The sequence below is a fragment of the Electrona antarctica genome (genome assembly GCF_951216825.1).
Source record: "Electrona antarctica genome assembly, chromosome: 15".
NCBI classification, from domain to species: Eukaryota; Metazoa; Chordata; class Actinopteri; order Myctophiformes; family Myctophidae; genus Electrona; species Electrona antarctica.
Genome location: NC_136796.1, coordinates 31,621,762 through 31,645,183, shown reverse-complemented (window position 1 = coordinate 31,645,183; position 23,422 = coordinate 31,621,762). Strand labels below are relative to the sequence as shown.

Sequence of the window (23,422 nt, the reverse complement as noted above, 5' to 3'; positions counted from 1 at the left end):
ATTGCTCAGGACCGGCCCTGCTGTAGGTTGAAAGGGTGTTGCGTGAACTTGCGTCACCACGCGGGCTATGCACGCACAGCTTGTATCGTTCAATGGCTTGCATCGTGCCTGAATAGGCCGGTATACCAGTCTAGTCTCTATAAATTACCCAGCCCCCAAAAGAGAGAGGCAGGCAGACAGACAGACAGACAGACTAGTCGCTGAATGAATGCAGCCACTAGTAGCCAGTAGTGCACTAATGCAGTTTTACAGCAATGTGCTCTATAAAGTCACAGTAAAAGGGATGCGCAATAAAGAAAGAGTAAAGTCACTAATAGTGCACTAATGCAGTTGCCAGTTTTACAGCAAAAATATTGGGGGTATTTTGTTTTAATTTTGGGGTACCCAGCAGAGAGAGAGAGAGAGACTATAGTCGCTGTGCATGGCAGGCTTTAGGGCTTTCCACAGCTACCCCACAACACAGCGTCATTGTCTGCAGTGGCAGCAGAAGCACTCAAATGTTTTAACCATAATACTAAATATACAATAACTAAACGTGAATCTCACTTGAATTACATTGCAATACTTTACTATTTCAAATAATTAAAAAAAAATCACACCCGTGTGAACTGAGTGGTGCAAGGTCTTATATAGCCTGATCAGCTGTGGTCTGACGTAATGTCAGTGACCATAGTAACCATGCTCATTCTTTTGGGCCCCACGTACAGGTACACACAAACATAGAAACATAGATACAGACAAAGCTGGTTATTGGAGTGGTTTGCACCACTCAAAAACAAAGAAGAAAAAAAAACGGCCAGGTGCAACAAGCTCTTGTAGCGCTTGTTTTCACCCACTGTGTTTTGTTATGGCTTTCCTCTAGCTCCAGTTAGCTCATAACATTAGCTTCTGATGCCACTCATGCATTGCAGCATTCAGAGTATGGGTTTTATGGGTCAACCAATCATGAAAAAGTGTCCATTACGTTCGTACATTCGTCAGTAGTGGTGCGTGCAAATGTAGTCCAGGTGCTTTTCAAGCACCTGGCAAAAATGAAATGCTCCCTTCCTTCACTTAGATCAGCTAACACAAGAAGTGTGTCAGTTCCTTCCCTATAAACACCCTGGCCAATTATTCTATGTGTCCCAGACTCTTCTCTCTCCTGGTTCCCAGTCTGTAGAATGCCCTCCACCTCTCAGTCAGGATTGCAGGCTCACTTTTATTTTCTGATGCTGTCTGAAAACTCACCTCTTCATACCTCACCCACTAAATGGGGCATTTATATAGCGCCTTTATCCAAGTCGCTTTACATGTGCATTTCATTCACCCATTCACACACACACATTCATACACCGATTGCGGCGGAAGCCATGCAAGGTACCAACCAGCACATCGGGAGCAATTTGGGGTTCAGTGTCTTGCCCAAGGACACTTCGACATGTAGACAGGAGGAGCCGGGATTCGAACCACCGACCCATGGATCATTGGACGACCTGCTCTACCTCCTGAGCCACACTGACACTCCACTTTCTTTTTTCTTTTATATTTAATATATCTTTTTTGGCTTTGTGCCCTTAGTGCCAGGAAACGGGGAGAGAGATGAGGGGGTGACACGCAGCAAGGTCCTTCGGGACCGGGAGTCGAACCCACGGCACGCTGCACCTTGCCAGGCGACTACGCCAGCTGCCTGGGCAACACTCCACTTTCTTGGTATCCCTTCTTGTCACATTATGTTTGATAGATGCCAGTTGTACTATGCCGTTATGCACGGCTATATTTTGGTTGTTCACATAATGATGTTATATTTAAATAGACATATGTTTGCTTGGCCACAAATGCCAAGTACAGTATGCTATTGAGATTTGTCTTTTTGAGTTTGAGTTTGTTAAAGGGCCACTTCACCCCTTTTGCAACCAGATCTTATTTTAATGATGTTTGGGAGACAAGAAACACTTTCCTGGGATTTTTATGTGTGAACTATGTGTTTTTAGATATTTCAGTGTCCATCAGCTCCATGATGTCATGGACACTGGGCTCACTTATTTCCTGGACTACATCAATGAAAGTGTCCATGAAAGTGTCATGGCGCGTGACCACTTCTCTTCCTTCTCAAAGCTTCCTTGGACTACATGTTGTCTCAGTAAGACAGCCCTCCCCCTATCCACAAGGAGGAGCAGTGGACCAAAGCATTATGGGAATTGTAGTCCAGGAAGGAAGTGAGCCCAGTGTCCAATCCATGACATCATGGAGCCCATGGACACTTTGAAATACTAAAATATCACATATTACCCATGTAAAAACCCCAGGAAAGTGTTTGTCTCACAAACATCATTAAAATAAGATCTGATTGCAAAAGGGATGAAGTGGCTAGACAGACTAGGTTATAGCTAGTTTACCTGGTATACCCTGAAGCACTATGTTTATTGCACTCTATTACTATGTGAGATGTACCGTAGGCATGCATCAGGACAGGAGGTGTGTGATATAAGAGACAGTTTGAGTTGTATTTATCGAAAACTAATTGAGTTAAATGAAGGGAGAGGGGCAAAGAGGATGAAGGAATGGAGGAGAGGAGGAGGCGGGATGAAACATTTTATTCAATCAATAAAACGGATGAGAAGAGGAGGGGGGTATAGTCCGGCAGCCGCTGAGGTGGGGTAGGACATTTGGTATATCGTTTTCTTTTTTTATTGGTTTAAAATATTGTCTATAGCCTGGCCCAGCCAGCATGTTGTCTGGTATAGAGGGGCGGGGGCCGCTGCGATCAGGGCGGTGGATCCTTTTAATTCACCGATCTGAGCGCCCGCCCCGCCCCCCTTCTCCCCTCCGCTCCCCTCCCCGCCCCCCTTCTCCCCTCCGCTCCCCTCCGCTCCCCGCCCCGCCCCGGTTTATTTTTGTTTCACTCTTACTGCTGTGGCTGCTACGACACCTGATTTGACCTCCCGGAGTATAAAGGTTAATGTTATCGCTCCTATACATTCTCACCATTAGATTGACCTTATTGTTTTTCTTATTAGATTATTAAGTGTTATGTGAGCTGTGAGTTTTACTTGCTGCAGTATTGAAGCACAGAATGACATCTAAAATGTTTAACTATTATTATCATACATACATTCCAAAATTATGGCTTTTGTTTGTCCCTTTTGCTCTTCCATAATTTAGAGCGTAATTTGCATGTTTTTGTGCATTTTTTTCCAAATATTTTTTGGATTACAGAAATAGAAACAGAGTATATTGGCTTTACTATACAATTTTCAACAAGCTTGTATTTGCACAACACCATTGTTGATACAGCCTAGTATACAATACAGGTCATATTGATTTTCTTGCTCTTTGACGTTTTTCATTCCCTGCAGTGTTAAAACCCCTGCATATTGAACTAAAGTCTTGACATGACATGATGGCTAAATTATTCAACAGAACATCCTACAAGAATGTAGTTGTTCTGGCCAGGTTACATTTATAAGGGAAAAGGGTATAGGATATGCACATCCCCACAGTTCTTTATACACAGTGCTGGACCCAAAATAATCAATTGAAGAAAAAGGGAATATCCACACAATATACTGCTCTTCAATCTTTTTTATTTATTTTTGAACCAACAATAATTAGCAATGTTTCGCTCGTGTTTACCTGATGAAGCCCTACGGGGAAAACATTCATTATTGTTGCTTAAATAAATGAAGACAGGAGAGCAGTATATTGTGTGATGTGTGTGATCATTTACCTTAACAGAATTCTAAACAACGGGCCATTACAGAATGAAGTGATGAATGTAGTTTTCTACTAAGGCAATGACATTATGTTAAATCGCTTATTTGGCGGAGAATATTAAGCCACATATTTTGTTCTTTGCGAAGGCAGGTGCTCCAATTTATGCACTGGAGTGACATCAAGGATGAGAAGTTAGCTTTTTTGGCTTCAGCCTTTGAGAGAAGTTGTTAATTTTATGGTTGGTCTATAATTCACCATAAGAGTAGCTAGTGCATTGTTTTTAATGTTGTGTTACTTCCCATTCCAGTCCAGTTAGAAACTTCAAATTGACAGGTAATTTAATATGTAAGTTGAAGTACCTTTCGAGACACATTTATTTAGATTTCTGTTCTGCTACAGGCAGCGTAGCTGTTTTTACATTAAACAGACTAGTTTGTACAGTGCAGGAAACAGTGACAGTGCTGACAGCTAACTCAATAACATTCTACAAAACTAACCACATACACTGCCCGGGGCTGAACAGAGGCAGAAGTGGAATCCACATTCCCTTCTGGAGGGTATCCGGAATCCAAAAACACGCTTGCTGTCGTTTCTTTCCACCGACCTCACGCCGACTGCTCGGTGCGGCGGTTCTTGTATTCTTTATTTTGTTTTACTGAGAATAAGGTTAGAAATAAGTTCAGGGTTAGGCATAGTTTTACTGGGGTTATGTGTTTAGGAATAGGGTTAGGGTTTGGCACGTTTTACTGAGGTTAACCATTAAGTTTAGGAATAAGGTTAGGTTTAGTTTACTTACAGTTGGGTGCCACCGATATTGTCCCTTATCATTTGACCCATTTAGGCCTGACCTCAAAATTTTAAAAAATCCTTCTAAATCCTCCAGTTTTCTGAAATAAATATTTTCACGATTTTTCAAAAATAGCAGACCTACAAGCTCGTAGCGCGCCACTCGGTGGCGCGCTACGCTTGTAGGTCTGCTAAATTATAACAATGTTTAAAACACCAAAAGGGGTTCCCGCCCAAAATGGGTTAACTGTCCTTTTGCGCAGATCACGCAAACCTCAGCAAAAAGAAAAGGACAATATCGATGGCCTCCAACTGTACATTAGTTTAGGAATACCAGGCTGAGCAGTTCCGCTGGCTGTACGCCTGGGGCGAGTTGGTAAAAGGACGACTTCGTTGGTATTCCTCTGGAGATAGCCATACGTACGGTATAGGACATGTACAGCCTGAACAAGCTGCACTGGGTAGAAAGAATAAAAGGTACTGTTGAGTAAGTAAATAAAAAAATCAGGTGCTCTTTGAGGATTATTAAATATCCACTAGTAAGAAACAGTGGCTGTCCAAACTCTTATAAAGTAAGTCCACATGAAGTGGTTGTCAAAAAAGGACATGGACACCAACATGGACACCAATGCAAGTCTGTGTTACAAACTAAACTAAAATATATTTTTGGAGTATCGGTACTTTGGAGTATCGGTACTTTACTATTTGTACTTTTTGATACTTTCACTCCTATATTTCAAAGACAAAAATGTTACTTATGACTCCACCATGTCTATGTAGAGAAAATGACATTATCAATGAACCACGTATTTCAAGCCTATAGTGAAAATAGCTGATCTACAAGATTACAACACATCGCCTCGCAATTCAACGCATTGTGAGCAAGAACTTAAGTACAAAAACTTTACTGAGCAACTTTCATTTGTTACCTGTTACCTATCCACTTCGTGCCTTGTGGCACATAAGGCCTTCACAGAGCGCTTCCACCCTTCACGGTCAGCTGCTGCCATCCTCACTTCAGGCCATGACCTCCATCCTGCCTCTTGTCTTTATTTCTCAACAGTGCGCCTCTCGTTGCACAGTGTCTTTGTACAGTTGGGTGCCACCGATATTGTCCCTTATCATTTGACCCATTTAGGCCTGACCTCAAACATTTTAAAAATCCTTCTAAATCCTCCAGTTTTCTGAAATAAATATTTTCACGATTTTTCAAAAATAGCAGACCTGCAAGCTCGTAGCGCGCCACTCAGTGGCGCGCTATGAGCTTGTAGATCTGCTATTTTTCAATAGCTAAATTATAACATAATGTTTAAAACACCAAAAGGGGTTTTGCGCAGATCACGCAAACCTCAGCAAAAAGAAAAGGACAATATCGATGGCCTCCAACTGTAAGTCCATATTGTCTTCATGTGTTGTTTTCTTGCAGCATCTTCAGCTTCACTTGCAATGTTCTCTATCCATTTCCTTTTGTCTGCTTTTATACTTCTTTTCACCTCTTTGTTCATCTCTGCGTACTTCTCTTTTAGCTGCTTCTTGATTCTTTCGGAACGTGTTCCCAGGATCTTCTTATTCATGGCTTCTCTTTGTTCTACGAGGCTCCATGATTCTTCACTGATCCATGGCTTCTTCTTTTTCCGTGGTCTACCCAAGACTGCCTCAGCTACTTCTATGTACGCCTTCTCCATTACTTGGGAGTCACGCTCTACCTCTTCATCTCCTATGCCTTGCTCTTTATCTTCCAGCGCTTGGTACCTGTTTCTCAGGCTGATTGAAAAGGTCTTTAAGATGTTTTCGTTCTTCAGCTTTGTTTCATACTTGACTCTGGAGCTTTTCTTTTCCTTTTGTCGTTTCTTTAGTCTGAGCTTGATTGTTTTACAAATTTTACTGAGCAACTTTCATTTGCATATATTCTCTACTTCAAATGAAGTACTGGGTTGATTTGTCCTCCACTGGTCTTAATACCCCGATCAAGACTTGTGTGAGTGCCTCGGATACCTTTTGTGCCACTTCATATAGCGACTTCAAGAGAGTTTGGACATCACTGCTTTTGTGTGTGTGTGTGTGTGTGTGTGTGTGTGTGTGTGTGTGTGTGTGTGTGTGTGTGTGTGTGTGTGTGTGTGTGTGTGTGTGTGTGTGTGTGTGTGTGTGTGTGTGTGTGTGTGTGTGTGTGTGTGTGTGTGTGTGTGTGTGTGTGTGTGTGTGTGTGTGTGTGTGTGTGTGTGTGTGTGTGTTTTCTTTTCAATAGTCTGCAGTTTCACCAGAGTTGCTTGGCAGCTTCTCTCCTCTTTTAATTAGAGAAAAAGCATCTGCAATGAGGGTCAGAACAGAGAGAGGCAGAGAGAGAAAGGTTGCATCATAAACCAATGTAGCCAGTTACCAAACCAAAGAATTTGGAGGTCCCTCAAGGTTGAATTTCTTCTGATTGTGCACAAGGCCTTAGAACAAAACAAAACAGCATGTGCCTCAGTAGCTGTTGGTTCATACCGTCATGGTACCTTTTAACTGCTCTCTCTAAGGTTGTGGTCAAGTTCTGGTAACTGCTTCCTACACTAGCCTACACGTGTTCCCAGTAGCCCTCGAATGGAGAGAGTTTTCCTGAGTGCCTCTGAGATGGAGTGGGAGAAAAGTTAGGGGCAGAGTGCATTGCTTTGTATGAAACATTAATGTAAGACGGAACCATAGGTGGGTTTGTAGGTAAAATTTTAATGGCTGCCATCAGTAATTGTACTCTGTTGGTGATGACAGCACTCTACTGCTTGTTTAAAAATGTCAGGGAACTTGTAACAGTTGTGTGTGTCCTAACGCACTAAGTGGTGGTGGTTGTGTGTGTGTGTGTGTGTGTGTGTGTGTGTGTGTGTGTGTGTGTGTGTGTGTGTGTGTGTGTGTGTGTGTGTGTGTGTGTGTGTGTGTGTGTGTGTGTGTGTGTGTCACAGTGTGTGTGTGTCACAGTGTGTGTGTGTGTGTGTGTGTGTGTGTGTGTGTGTGTGTGTGTGTGTGTGTGTGTGTGTGTGTGTGTGTGTGTGTGTCACAGTGTGTGTGTGTGTGTGTGTGTGTGTGTGTGTGTGTGTGTGTGTGTCACAGTGTGTGTGTCACAGTGTGTGTGTGTGTGTGTGTGACATGCAACACTTGAGTTTATCAGCCTTTTGGGATGAGTCATCACTGCCAGCCAGACCCCATTGTTTTGCTGTTGATTATCAGACATCCATCTGTAGAGCAGTTCCCTCCTATTTGCTCCCTGGCGAGCTAAATTAAACACAATGGGTCTTGCTCAGATAGCGTTAGCATCATTAGCACCGGGATAATTACTGTGCACATGGACTGGGTCCTTTTCTGACTGGGCTAACATTAGCATTGAAGAGCTTCTCTCAGCTGGAACCATGTCATTCTCTCAATTAAATCAAGCCCTTTCTTTCCCTCACTCTTTTCCCCCCTCTGTCTTTAGCTCTGCTTGTATGTTTGTTTGTTTGTTGTCTCCACCAGGCCGAAGGCATGGGGAGAGAGTATGTTTTGCACTCCGTCCGTGTGTGTGTGCGTGTGTGCGTCCTTCCTTCCGTCCGTCTGTTACCAGCTAATCTCCGGCACCGTTAACCCGGTCAATGCCAAACTTTGCACACACACTCCCTGGATGCCAACGATGAACCTCTGCCCCACATTTTCCAGAACGGCCTGTTATAGCGCCACCATGAGGCAGCTTTTCACATGTTTTACCTAAAACTGCACCGATCTGCATGAAACGTTGCATGCACACTCCCTAGAGGCCAAGGACAAACCTTTGACCTGCATTTTCCGCATCTGCCTTTTATAGCGCCACCAGGAGGCCGACTTTTGTAAAACACATTTTTGGCTATTACTCCTCCAGATTCTGTCCAAAAATCTCACAAATCGTTACACACTATCTCTATGGTCATGTGCTCAAGTCGGATCTGTCCGATATTTCATATTCCATCCTAATTGGCTATAATTGGCATTCACAGTTTGCAAGATTGCCCCGTTTTGAACAAAAGCCTCAAATCATGAACGCAGCATGCAATTTACGTGAAATCTTTCACACATTTTCTTACTAGGCTGAGGAATATATCCCACCCTTTTCACATTGGCCTGTTATAGCGCCACCAACAGGTTGACATTTTTGGAACAAAATGCCTCAAGTCATCCAATGTTTATATATTACTCCTAAATATTTTGCCAAACATCTCACACAGTCCTATCCTCCTGGTGGAGACCTGTGCCCAGAAGGGCACTTTTTCTAGTTGTCTTTCTTTCTTCCGGGAGCACACTCAAGTTCCCTCAGACCAGACATGGGCAACTGGCGGCCCGGGGGCCACATGCGGCCCCCACCATCACTGAATGCGGCCCTCAGGTTAATATCAAAGTGCTAATATATTATTGATTTCAGCTGTTACACTTCCAAACATGCACACATGACCCGCTTTAATCCATTTAGGATTTCCTAATAGCTAAAGTATAACATAATGCTTAGTTAAAACACCAAAATGGGTTAATTAATTCAGTCTTATATGTAGCTTAATTACTAGTATTAAAATGTTAGTCTTTTTTATGTCCGATGTATTTGTATTTAGTTCATAAAGTTAACATAACTATAACTAAATGCATTTGAAATTAAATAAAAATGTTACTTTTCAGGATTCCAATTCCAAAATAGCAAAAAAACAAACATAGCAAAAATAGCTGATCTTCAAACTCAAAACATGATGCACTGCGACGCGTTTTGAGCTTGTAGATCGGCTATTTTTGCTATGACAGAAATATGCAATGTGGCCCTCTGGAGTGAGTGTGGAACTATAGTGGCCCTCTGGAGTGAGTGTGGAACTATAGTGGCCCTCTGGAGTGAGTGTTGAACTATAGTGGCCCTCTGGAGTGAGTGTGGAACTATAGTGGCCCTCTGGAGTGAGTGTGGCAATATAGTGGCCCTCTCCATCGTCAAAGTTGCCCACCCCTGCCTCAGACTATTATGTTCCCTCAGCCCTATGATCCCCCATCGCAAATATTTGCGAAACTCCATATTTGGAAACTGGCTCATGTCCTCCCACTAGACAAAATCTAAATAACTACAGACCAATTTCAAAATTACCCTGTCTTGCAAAAATCTTCTCTCAGAATCCTGGTGCCTCAGACCTGCTCGAGTGACTTCTTGACCCTCAAGGTTCCTTTTGCTAACACAAAGTTGGGCAAGGCAGCATTCTCTGTCAGTGCTCCATTAAATAGTGCTCCATTAAATGGAGCACTGACAGAGAATGCTACCTTGCCTTAAGGACTTCTGGAGCTTGTTCCAATCAAATTTTGATTGGAACAAGCTCCAGAAGTCCTTAAAAATTAAATGTCTGCCTTCCTTGGGTAAATTCAGGGAAATGATTTCCAGCACTTTTGTTCATCATTGTAACTATTTTCATTAATTCTCTATCTTTTATAGTTTCTAGTTTTCAGTATTTACTGTCTTCTGATTCATATATTTAATTTTGTTATTTGTTGTATATTGCTGATGTTGTGTTCTGCCCCTCAATTGTACTCTGAATTTAAATAAAGGTTATGATGATCTGTTACATACGCTGATGTTGTGGGTTCAAATCCATATCGTGGTGCATCCGGCTTTGTCGGGCGTCTATGCTCTATGCGAACACAATTGGCCCATGTTTGGGGAGGGAAGCCGAGCTGGGAGGGTGATATCGCTCACCGGCTGAGCTGAGACAGGGTACAGGGTCCTTTATTTACAGCGGTGTAAAGTAACAAAGTACAAGTACATTGTTAGAATACTTAAATCTCATCTCTGCTCACAAGCTGAAGCTTATTAGGGTTGTGTTATGACAACAGTTTTTCACCTTCCCCCCTACAACTTAGGAACTTGGAAGAGTGCATATTGCTACATGTATGGCTGACATCTCACAGTGGAGGTCTTCTCATCACCTCGCGCTGAACCCAGACAAGGCTGATCTTCTCTTATTCCCAGGTGAGTCTTGCCTCATGCAGGATCTCTCACTATTTCCTCAGACAACTCTCTGGTGGCTTCAGTTCCAGCGGCGAGAGCCTGGGTGTTGTCCTGGACACTCGATCCTGTAGATTTACGCTCTATAACAGGAGTCTTCCAACAGGTGGATCGGGACCACAAGGGGGGTCCTCAGAGTTACTACACAAGCTCCGCCAAATCTTTGTGTGTTGGGGAACATTAGCCTACAATAGCAGATCTACTACGCCACTACGCCTCGCGCTGCAAGGAACTGTGAGCTTGTAGATCGTCTATTTATGGAGAGTCTGTGTAGAGGGAAAAAGAGCAGATATAGAGGGTCTAAACTCTAATGGTTAACTGGTTGGCAGAGGGAAAGTAGCACCCAGGATTACAGCTTAGGCTGTTGGCACCGGGTGAAAAATGGGTTACAAAATCGTGGGATAAAAAACAAAAACAAAATAAAGTTAACTATATGCAAATACATATTTGGGATACGCCCATTTAGCACCAAAAACAAAACAATTACCACAGGCCACCGACTTCAAACCATTTTGTGGGCCCCTACCTAATCTGGTTCTTTCTTTCTTTCTTTCTTTCTTTCTTTCTTTCTTTCTTTCTTTCTTTCTTTCTTTCTGTTCCCGCTCTGTGCTCACTGCTCATTGCTGTAGAATAGTTCCATTGTCTTGCCTGGTCCTCTTACCTCTGCAGGGTGTGTAAATTGGATGACATGTGGTGAGGTGTGGATTAGAGCGTATGTCAATCACCTTGTGTTTTATCCTCTCCAGGCACTGCTCCCTATAGTGGCTTGCAGGTCTCTCTCTCTCTCTGATAAGCATACATGCACCACACTGCATCTCCCCAATTTATTGTATTGTTTACCCCCTCCTCTCTCTGCCCCCTTCCTGAATCCCCTTTTTCCTCCGTTGTCTCATTTACCCTTTCCCCCCCCCCTCTCTCTTTCCATTAATCAATCTCTTGCATCACTAGTTGCCCTGTAGGTTCCACAATCCACTCCCATCCACCCTCCCTCCCGCCCTCTCTCCCTCCCCCTCCCTCCCTCTCTCCCTCCCCATCTTGTTATACCTGAGAGCTTGAGGAACGAGCCGAGGAAAAGCTGCCCTGTCTGTTAAGTGATAAGATCACACAGGGTGGTGGCTGTGGTAAAAGCCACTAATCCTACAGCAGCTTTGGCAAAGGAGAGAGAGAATAAAGGAGAAATTGTAAATAAAAGGGTTTTTTTTTTGTATGCATCGGCAGCTCAGGAAGTACGATAGACGAGGGAGGAAGGGCCATTCCTCACTCAGTGCTCACACAAGCGTTTGTCTGTAAATAGCTGCCAACTTTATTAGCCCCCATAAAACAACAGTTCATGATTCAGGGGCTAAAAGAGCTCATCTCATTACTCGGCCTTTGTCCGTCTGTATCTCTGTGTCTATCTCTGGCTTTCTCTTTCTCTCCCTCCTCCACAGTGCTGTGCATTGTGTTTGACCCCCAAAAATAAAGCTCACGTATCTCTTTGTCTTACATGCTCTCATGGTTTTGGTTATGATAATTTGCCTCGTGGCCGCTGTGCTTTTCCTATACTCGCTCTCGCCCCCTCTTCCGTTATCGTATCGTCCTATCGATATTGTTTCCCTTCCATTCGTGCTCTCTTATCTCGGCCCTTTTGCCTTCCCCTCCATGCAATGTTCTCCCCACAGTGGCTGCAGAAAACAATAGTAATGATGCTCATCATTATTATTCACTGTGTTCTCGTCTCTGATGCTTGCGACTTGTGATACAAAGCCGCTCCAAAGTTTTCAAGGACGTACACAGAACCATGCATGGCTCACAAAACCTCACACTCTCCGGCACTGTGCTGTAGTAACAGTATGTGTACTGTATGGTACTCTATATTTAAAGGAGCATTCAGTGATTTGGGGGATTTGGAAAACCACCCAGTCCGCCCCGGTAACAAAATGTGCACATGCACACGCTCTACAGTGGGGGGAAGTGCAACAGCATGTACACCAAGGCCCGCCCCCACACATGATTGGAGGAAGGCCCCTCTCATCCTGATTGGAGGAAGGCTTTGCCACCCGCCACCAAAACTGAAACTAGGGTTTTTTGACCCCAGGGGCTCACTGGGGACAGGGAGGAACTCCTTGTATGGTCAGCACACTCTATAGTAGGGAGGATTATCCAAATAAAAAGAAAAAATAAGTGATATTTGAATGAAGCGAAATCACTGAATATACCTTTAACATGCTTACCTAATGAACTGGACCAGATGATACTGTGCGTACCATGTTGAGCTCTGTGCTAGTTGGCTGGCCTTATGCCAGCCGCAGAAGTATCCACTTATCATAGAGGTCTTTCTGCATCTCTCAGAAGGTCCAGGTCAAATGGCCATTACCCATACGTAAGGGCGATTCCCTTCACTTTTAGCTCACGTAGCACTTTGATCCATACTAAATCAAATTAGCCAACCATTAGTGCTGAAATTATGGGCCAGTGTATATAATACGCACTGGGGAGAGAGAGGAAGTGTTGCCAATCGCACATCAGCTCTGCTGGCAGAACCTTGAGTGGGTCTTCTTCACACAGTAGCATATCGCCGCCATCGAGCGGAAACCATGTATGTTCAAAACCGTTACCAATGGATCTAATTGATTCATTATCTGGTCACAAGCTTTTGTTGAAGCGTTTCATTGGCCACATTCAAACTGGCGTCTTTATTTCGGGAATACTGTAGGTGAAGGTTGTAGACACCATTGCTACTGTACTGTATTGCATGACACTGTCATATGATGATGTAAAATAGGGTATTCATTTAACCAAATTCAACCGCTCTTTTCTATCGACACCGAATCTCTCAGACAAAAATAGGAGAGCCACAAGCTCACAAAGTGTCGCAACCCGCTGCGTTATGAGCTTGTGCATCCCCCCCCCCCCCCCCCCCCCCCCCCCCCCCAGAATATGCATGGAGGCTGGGGATCAAGTGGTTAAAAACCAAAAAGACCATACAAGGTTTCTGACTGCCTTCGATGATATATCTTTCCGGTTGCTACTTCCCTAAGCCTGATATAAAACAAGTGGTATAGGTGAAATCAATAAGCATGAATCTGGGCAGGATATAAGCACTTAAACCCTTGGAGAGTTGTCATATCAGCAGGGGGAAAGGGAAGGGAAGGGGAGCAAAAGGAGAGTTGTCATATCAGCAGGGGGAAAGGGAAGGGAAGGGGAGCAAAAGAACCCTTAACCCTTAAACCCTTGGAGAGTTGTCATATCAGCAGGGGGAAAGGGAAGGGAAGGGGAGCAAAAGGAGAGTTGTCATATCAGCAGGGGGAAAGGGAAGGGAAGGGGAGCAAAAGAACCCTTAACCCTTAAACCCTTGGAGAGTTGTCATATCAGCAGGGGGAAAGGGAAGGGAAGGGGAGAGTTGTCATATCAGCAGGGGGAAAGGGAAGGGAAGAGTTGTCATATCAGCAGGGGGAAAGGGAAGGGAAGGGGAGAGTTGTCATATCAGCAGGGGGAAAGGGAAGGGAAGGGAGAGTTGTCATATCAGCAGGGGGAAAGGGAAGGGAAGGGAGAGTTGTCATATCAGCAGGGGGAAAGGGAAGGGAAGAGTTGTCATATCAGCAGGGGGAAAGGGAAGGGAAGGGGAGAGTTGTCATATCAGCAGGGGGAAAGGGAAGGGAAGGGGAGAGTTGTCATATCAGCAGGGGGAAAGGGAAGGGAAGAGTTGTCATATCAGCAGGGGGAAAGGGAAGGGAAGGGGAGAGTTGTCATATCAGCAGGGGGAAAGGGAAGGGGAGAGTTGTCATATCAGCAGGGGGAAAGGGAAGGGAAGGGGAGAGTTGTCATATCAGCAGGGGGAAAGGGAAGGGGAGAGTTGTCATATCAGCAGGGGGAAAGGGAAGGGAAGAGTTGTCATATCAGCAGGGGGAAAGGGAAGGGAAGAGTTGTCATATCAGCAGGGGGAAAGGGAAGGGAAGAGTTGTCATATCAGCAGGGGGAAAGGGAAGGGGAGAGTTGTCATATCAGCAGGGGGAAAGGGAAGGGAAGAGTTGTCATATCAGCAGGGGGAAAGGGAAGGGAAGAGTTGTCATATCAGCAGGGGGAAAGGGAAGGGAAGAGTTGTCATATCAGCAGGGGGAAAGGGAAGGGAAGGGAAGGGGAGAGTTGTCATATCAGCAGGGGGAAAGGGAAGGGAAGAGTTGTCATATCAGCAGGGGGAAAGGGAAGGGAAGAGTTGTCATATCAGCAGGGGGAAAGGGAAGGGAAGAGTTGTCATATCAGCAGGGGGAAAGGGAAGGGAAGGGAAGGGGAGAGTTGTCATATCAGCAGGGGGAAAGGGAAGGGAAGGGAAGGGGAGAGTTGTCATATCAGCAGGGGGAAAGGGAAGGGAAGGGAAGGGGAGAGTTGTCATATCAGCAGGGGGAAAGGGAAGGGAAGGGAGAGTTGTCATATCAGCAGGGGGAAAGGGAAGGGAAGGGAGAGTTGTCATATCAGCAGGGGGAAAGGGAAGGGAAGGGAGAGTTGTCATATCAGCAGGGGGAAAGGGAAGGGAAGAGTTGTCATATCAGCAGGGGGAAAGGGAAGGGAAGAGTTGTCATATCAGCAGGGGGAAAGGGAAGGGAAGGGGAGAGTTGTCATATCAGCAGGGGGAAAGGGAAGGGGAGAGTTGTCATATCAGCAGGGGGAAAGGGAAGGGAAGAGTTGTCATATCAGCAGGGGGAAAGGGAAGGGAAGAGTTGTCATATCAGCAGGGGGAAAGGGAAGGGAAGGGGAGAGTTGTCATATCAGCAGGGGGAAAGGGAAGGGAAGGGGAGAGTTGTCATATCAGCAGGGGGAAAGGGAAGGGAAGAGTTGTCATATCAGCAGGGGGAAAGGGAAGGGAAGGGGAGAGTTGTCATATCAGCAGGGGGAAAGGGAAGGGGAGAGTTGTCATATCAGCAGGGGGAAAGGGAAGGGAAGAGTTGTCATATCAGCAGGGGGAAAGGGAAGGGAAGAGTTGTCATATCAGCAGGGGGAAAGGGAAGGGAAGAGTTGTCATATCAGCAGGGGGAAAGGGAAGGGGAGAGTTGTCATATCAGCAGGGGAAAGGGAAGGGAAGAGTTGTCATATCAGCAGGGGGAAAGGGAAGGGAAGGGAAGGGGAGAGTTGTCATATCAGCAGGGGGAAAGGGAAGGGAAGAGTTGTCATATCAGCAGGGGGAAAGGGAAGGGAAGAGTTGTCATATCAGCAGGGGGAAAGGGAAGGGAAGAGTTGTCATATCAGCAGGGGGAAAGGGAAGGGAAGAGTTGTCATATCAGCAGGGGGAAAGGGAAGGGAAGGGAAGGGGAGAGTTGTCATATCAGCAGGGGGAAAGGGAAGGGAAGGGAAGGGGAGAGTTGTCATATCAGCAGGGGGAAAGGGAAGGGAAGGGAAGGGGAGAGTTGTCATATCAGCAGGGGGAAAGGGAAGGGAAGGGAAGGGGAGAGTTGTCATATCAGCAGGGGGAAAGGGAAGGGAAGGGAAGGGGAGAGTTGTCATATCAGCAGGGGGAAAGGGAAGGGAAGGGAAGGGGAGAGTTGTCATATCAGCAGGGGGAAAGGGAAGGGAAGGGAAGGGGAGAGTTGTCATATCAGCAGGGGGAAAGGGAAGGGAAGGGAAGGGGAGAGTTGTCATATCAGCAGGGGGAAAGGGAAGGGGAGGGAAGGGGAGAGTTGTCATATCAGCAGGGGGAAAGGGAAGGGAAGGGGAGAGTTGTCATATCAGCAGGGGGAAAGGGAAGGGAAGGGGAGAGTTGTCATATCAGCAGGGGGAAAGGGAAGGGAAGGGAAGGGGAGAGTTGTCATATCAGCAGGGGGAAAGGGAAGGGAAGGGAAGGGGAGAGTTGTCATATCAGCAGGGGGAAAGGGAAGGGAAGGGGAGAGTTGTCATATCAGCAGGGGGAAAGGGAAGGGAAGGGAAGGGGAGCAAAAGAGGATGCCCCTTGAATATGCGGAGACAACGCACTTCTTGGCAGGTGTTTCCTGTCCCTGTCGGCATCTTTTCCACCAAAGATGTCTTCCCAGAGGAAGAAGCTGTGCAGCCGTTTCACGCTGCACTTTTATTTTTCCATCTGCTGCCCCTGCTGCCCATCTGCTGCCCCTGCTGCCCCTGCTGCCCCTGCTGCCCATCTGCTGCCCCTGCCAAAGCTCTCGGAGAGGATGCCACAAGCTATGTTTCTATGTCAGTCGTTCTTCGATTTTTCAAAAATAGCAGACCTACAAGCTCGTAGCGCGCCACTCGGTGGCGCGCTATGAGCTTGTAGATCTGCTATTTTTATACAAATCAAATACAAATCAAAATTCGATTATTTTCTTTCTTTTACAAAGCTCATTTCCAGTGTTGGAACGCAAAGGAATGGGGAAATGCCACAGTGCTGATACTGTATCTTGGGACAATGGCTAGCCATGAAAACAGTACACATTGTCTTGTTTTTGAGTTTTGCCAAGAACAGAACAAACCAATAAAGCACCCAGATCAGTCTTACCAGTTAAACTTTCTTTTAGGTAATCATAATTTGAACACCTTCTGAAAATGTACTCGGTGGTGGGCGTGAGCCTACTGGATTTTGCACAGAAGCTCTTGTTTTATAGTGGCGAGCCAACCATCCGGCAGGAATACACACAGCACATTGCACAACTCATTGAGTTAACTGGGGAGGGTTACGCTCATCTTGACTTATAGGGGCCTTTTATTCCCTTTTACACCTTTTTATCATCATATTTTATGGGTATAGTTACGATAAGGTGTAAAAAAGAAAAAAGGTCACACAATTCTCAAAGAGAGTAGAGTTGAACTTAAAGAACAATAGATGAGGATACAAAGGGGTGTATTGCGGAAGATGGAGAAGTGAAGCAATGTATCATGCTGGCAGAGGTCAGCCAAGAGCAGGCTATGTAATTAGCTATAGAGGTTGGTAATCATGCAACTAATAGTGTTTCAGGCAGCACATAATTAGTCACACTAGCCTACCGGATGTCTTATATATACTGTAAATTGGCATAAGGGGAGGAGACGCATGCTATTTAGGCTTCCTAACTGGAATAGCCGGAACTTGATTACAAAGCTTCTTATTCAGTTAATGTAAGCTAAGTTAAAACACACACGCACGCACGCGCGTGCGCGCGCGCGCACACACACACACACACACACACACACACACACACACACACACACACACACACACACACACACACACACACACACACACACACACACAAACACATCTTCACTCATAACAGGCAGACGCAAGCCTCCCCATGTTCCTCCCTGTTTTTGTCTCCACCAGGCCGTAGGCATGGGGAGAGAGTATGTTTTGCATTCCGTCCGTGTGCGTCCGTGTGTGTGTGTGTGTCCGTCTCTGGCACCATTAACCGGTCGATGCCAAATTTTGCACGCACACTCCCTGGATGCCAACGATGAACCTTGTCCATGTTGAAAGTGGACCACCTGGAAAGAGGGCTAAGGATGGGAATGCAAACCACAGTTTTCCCTTTCATTACCAGGCACACGTTTGCACAGAAAACACAGCCTTTTATCATTGGCAATCTGCTATAAACCTCAGCCCCTCGTCTAACTTCTGCCGTGTGTAATCTCCACCTCTTTCTCCTTTTCTTAACCCATTTTGACCTGAGATCAGATTCTAAAAATGTCTTCTAAATCCTGACAGTTTTCTGAAAAAGCTATGTTTCTATGTCAGTCGTTCTTCGATTTTTCAAAAATAGCAGACCTACAAGCTCGTAGCGCGCCACTCGGTGGCGCGCTATGAGCTTGTAGATCTGCTATTAGCTAAAGCATAACATAATGCTAACACCAAAAGGGGTTCCCGCCCAAAATGGGTTTTTAAAGGCCACTGCTTTCTTTTAGTTTTGGATCAAATGTTTTGCATGCTTCCTCTCTCACCGCCCCCCCCCCCCCCCCCCCCCCCTCTCACTCTCCCTCTCCATCGCAGCCGTGCATATTGAGATTTGTTAATGCGGGTCTGATCACTGCTTAAAGGTTGCATTTCGTTTTTAATAAATAAATAAAAAAAATTATGTCACAATCCCTTTAAAGCCAGCTGAGTGGGCACACTCAGACTGCCCATGAGAATCTGCCATATAGACTCAAAACGAATGATCTCGACAAGTGACTTCATATGGGGCGGCAGTAGCTCGGGTAGAGTGACCGGATGTGCCTTGCATGGTTCGGTGTGTGAATGTGTGTGTGTGCATGGGTGAACGTAATGCACAGTCTCTGTAAAGCACCTTGGATAAAGGCGCTATATAAATGCACCATTTACCATTCACCATTTATGCTGCAGAGAACATGGCTGTGAATAAGTGAAGGATGCTACAGCTTGTGCACCTGGCACATTCAGGGTCTTTTCTCTTTTGAGGAATTTGTACTTTACTTGAGTATGTCAAATGTTCAATACTTGGCAAATATTGTACTTTTACTCCACTACATTTATTTGACAACTTTATAGTAACTTTTATTATTACAAAACATACACAAACCACTTCAGCCCTATATACATTTCGGCCTCACAATGTGTCGCAATGTGACACATTGTGAGCTTGTAGATCTGCTATTTTAAAAATATTTGTATACATTTGTAATTTTGAAATGGGGCATTCTGCATAGTGAGTAGGCCTACTTTATACTTTGGGTATTTAAGTACATTTTGCTGCCAATCCTTTTGTACTTTTACTCAAGTACATTTTGAATTCCGGACTTTTAATTGTAACAGAGTAGTTCTCCATTTTACTTCAGTTAAACAATTGAGTACTTTTTCCACCTCTGCCTAAAAGCAGGCTACTGTAAAGCAGAAGTCAACGTGGGGCAGAAGATGGAGTCCAAAGGGTTCCCCTGCTAAATGATTAATAGTTAGGAGCCAAATGGACCCTTAACAGGTCTGTATAACTTTGAGAGCATACTGTACAAATGAAACTTTTGGAATTCCTGAACGTTTTACCACTGAGCTAATAAAGCGTAACAGTCACCACCGTGTTTTTCACCGGCGCAGCTCCCACACGTAGCCTACATTCATTTCTCTATATAGACACTCCTTATTATGAGTTTTAAGCCTGGAATCAAGCCAATCAGGCTCCTGGTGAATCATGACCATAATATATTCTGTTTGTATACCAGGTTATTTATTGTAGTCAAGTTACAGATGGTCCCAAATGTCCTTGAATGTGTGGGCTAATGTAGGACTACGCTCCCTGAGTGCATGCAGATTGTAAACGCTATAGAGGCAGGAAGGATAAGTCGTTTAGTCCACATGTCATGTTTTGTTTTATTATCCCAGCTGCAGGACTGCGTAAAAAAACAGAATATACTGGTGTATTTATGACAGACCTTCGTGAGATTTAGAACGGGAATATGAAAAGAGTGAATTAGCTTCTTGATTTATCATTCCACAACGTGGAGTTTGCCTGAAGACCGAGACGTTGCTTAAATGAGTGTTCATATTGCAAGTGCATGCAGACGGTGTGAGGGTCATTGTGTACTTTTTGTGTATTTCTTGACAACGTGGAGTTTGAAAGGTGTTTTTCATATGAGGGTCCATGGCCTAATGCAGGGATGCCCAAAAGGTAGATCGCGATCTACCAGTAGATCACACAGGCTGTGCAGGTAGATCACATGACATGACCCTTTTATATTTCATGTAAATATAAAAAAAATATTTTTTGGATCTGGCCACTTGAATTAAGGTGACTTGATTGTTTGACATCAAAAGGGCCTGTCAGCTCAAACCCACAATGCAATACTTTGTTTTCAAGAGTGTTGCTGTGCACAAAAACGTCTGTAGCATTACAAATTAAATACAAAAAAACCCTATACCTATTCAATTTCTCCCCCTCTATTTCCCATTCCAAGAGCATTTGTCTTATATGTAATGCCAGCTCCATTATTCCAAAGCCCCCTCAGGTACATATTTAAGCTATTTTCAGCAATGGTATAATATTTTCGGTAGGTAGATCCTGTTGAGCTTCTCATTTTGAAAGTAGCTCTCAAGTCAAAAATGTGTGGGCACCCCTGGCTTATCTCTGTTTCCATTGGTCCACCATTTTCCAACAGAATGTGTCGGTACAAAGTGAGGGAGAGGAGCAAAGAGAAGCAATTTGAAGGTGGAGATGACAGAAAGCTGTGTAAAAGCTCTGCTCTATCTTTAAATTTCACATCACTGTGCCCCAAGCCGAAGGCTCCATGTACCATAGGCCGGAAAATGGCATGTTTACAGGCTACCAAGAGAATGAATAAACCATCAGGGTTGATATAACCAGCCATCTGTAACCTTTCACTGCAGCTTCTTTGTAAACGTATGGGAGATGTCGACTTCCATATTTGATAGATGTTAAAGTGTATGTATACAACTTGCAACATTAGGGCTGTGTCCAAAGAAGTGTTTTGACGTCATTTGTCATGGGAGATTTAGCTGTTTCTGGTGACACAGTGGACAACATATTTTTGCCATTTTCTCTCCATGAATTAATTAGCATATGGTTATGTTTGTAGACAGTGTAAAGCAACGAAGTACATGTACTCAAGTACTGTACTTTAGTAAAATTGAGGTATTTGTACTTTCTTCAGTATTTATCATTTTCAATGCTTTTACTTTACTACCTCACTACATCTCAGTAGAGAATATTGTACTTTTACTCCACTGCAATTATGTGAAAACGTTTTTGATACATTTTTAACTGGGACATTCTGCACAATGAGTTTAACTTTTGGTACTTATATTTTGATTCAGATACTTTTGTACTTTTACTCAAGTACATTTTGAATGCGGGACTCGTACAGAGTTATATCTACATTGCAGTATTGATACTTTTTAGATTATAAAGGTTTCTTTCGATCTCCTAAACTATCTTCCAAACTGTCCATGGCACATTTCTGACACATTGTGGAAATAAAACAATATAGATCATGAGCGCATTGTGTCACACAGTGTAAGGCTGAGCTCACACCTTTCATGCAATTCTCGTGCTCGTTGGATGCTCGTTGGATGCATGTTGTGTTGTGTCATGGCCGCCCAATGTATTTCCAATGGAGGTCACATGGTTTGACACAACATTGTGTTGTGTGAGGGGGAGGGGTGCATTCGCTGCGCCCCTCCCCCTCACACAACACAATGTTGGGTCAAACCATGTGACCTCCATTGGAAATGCATTGGGCCGCTGGGCGGCCATGACACAACACCCAACGAGCACAGAGAATTGCATGAAAGGTGTGAGCTCAGCCTAAGGCCTCACTCAGACCTTTACTGCATTGCTGTATGCTTGTTGGATGAATGTTGTGTAGTGTCATGGCCGCCCCAATGCATTTCCAATGGGAGTCACATGGTTTGACACAACATTTGTGTTGTATGAGGGGGAGGGGCGCAGTCGAAACACAGCCGAAAGCCATACAACAGCTTGTAGTCCAAAATGTGGACTACAAACCATGTGACTTCCATTGGAAATGCATTGGGGCGGCCATGACACTACACAACATTCATCCAAGCATACAGCAATGCAGTAAAGGTCTGAGTGAGGCCTTACAATACATTTTAACAGCGATACGATACGTATCACGATACATGGTTGACGATATGATACATGGACGATATTGGTTCATTATGGCGATACGATTCAATGATTTAAAATCGATACAATCTAAAATTTACAATTTAGGCATTTAGCAGACACTCTTAATCCAGAGCGACTTACATTAAGCATACAGTAGCTATTTATCAAAGAAATTAAATCTGTGTGACACATGTGGATAGTGCAGGTTTTTTAAGGGAACATGTATGACTATGGATATAAATAAGTAAACAGTGATTCTCTAGCATATACATAGACATTATATTTGAACACATGGACATAGACACAGAGAATACACACATTTATCGATAGACCAAGTGTAGCGATTTTTAATGGAAAAGTAATTAAACCCCTCTATTCCTTCTTTCTCCTTCAACTTAGTATTGATATAATTGAAACGATCCGATACCGATTATTTGCATTGCAAAACGATACGATACAAAGTCAGTGTTGCTGTATACATTTATAATTCGATTCTTGAAAAACAAATCTGTGTTTCGATGCAGTTACTATATCGTTACACCCCTAGTCACACATGATGTTTGGCTAGAAGAGGTGTTCAGCTAGTTCTAAAAACTTAGAGGTGCAACAACGCGGAGGAACAAAATGTGGGGATCCTGGCCGAAACGGACAGTTATTTTGCTACACGCAATGGCATATAATTTTGTTCTTTTGACCTGCTGAAGCCAAAGAAACATTCCTGTTTGTTTGGAATGTGATACATAATCTTTGGGGGTCTTTTTCTTCCGAACCGAGGACTCACTGTCAGTTATTAGAGTCCATTTCATATACTGTAGCCTACTGTATCTAACCATTCTTCGGCTATTGGGTCGCCCCTGCTGCAGTCTTTATCCTGACAGTGTGATCTTCATCGAGATATGCTGCTATAGCAATAACACGGTCTCGGTTTCTGACATCCATTTTTACCATTATTTTATATGTTAATTTCGTTGGGCTATTCGTGCTAATGATGTGACATTCAAAACTAACAACAATAAGCTCTGTAAGGCCTTTGGAAGCTCCCTGGCATTCATATAGTTTGTATGGGCAGATGTCTTTTTGATCCATCTGTCGTTGAGCACATTTCAGCTACGGCTCTTAATGACTTAATTCCAATGTTCTGAGAGGCTTGTGGTGCATGTTTTCCCAGTGACCTTTTGAGGCACAAGATTTGAGTCCACTAATACTCTAGTGTTAAAGGAGCACTTCACCATTTTTCAACCTACCGTCATATAATTGGTTCTCACAAATATTCATGATAAAATGCCACCATTTTTTTCTACTCTGTCTGTATCTCATAGGAGGGCAGTTCAGAAACCCGTCCACCAGTGACATCATCGATACTAATCGATAAGCTAAGAGACACTGCAGGCTTTCGATTCCTGAAAAG

General features: G+C 44.2%; 1 protein-coding gene across 1 annotated transcript in view; it reads left to right on the top strand.

Moving 5' to 3' along the window:
- The window catches only part of LOC306938395 (prolyl endopeptidase-like), a 116,278-nt gene extending 105,833 nt beyond the window's left edge, over nucleotides 1–10,445 (top strand). The window contains exon 2 of the transcript XR_013791719.1: nucleotides 10,336–10,445. The gene's annotated coding sequence lies outside the window, so the exon portion shown is untranslated. The remainder of the gene's footprint in view (nucleotides 1–10,335) is intronic.
- The last annotated feature ends 12,977 nt before the right edge of the window (nucleotides 10,446–23,422 follow it).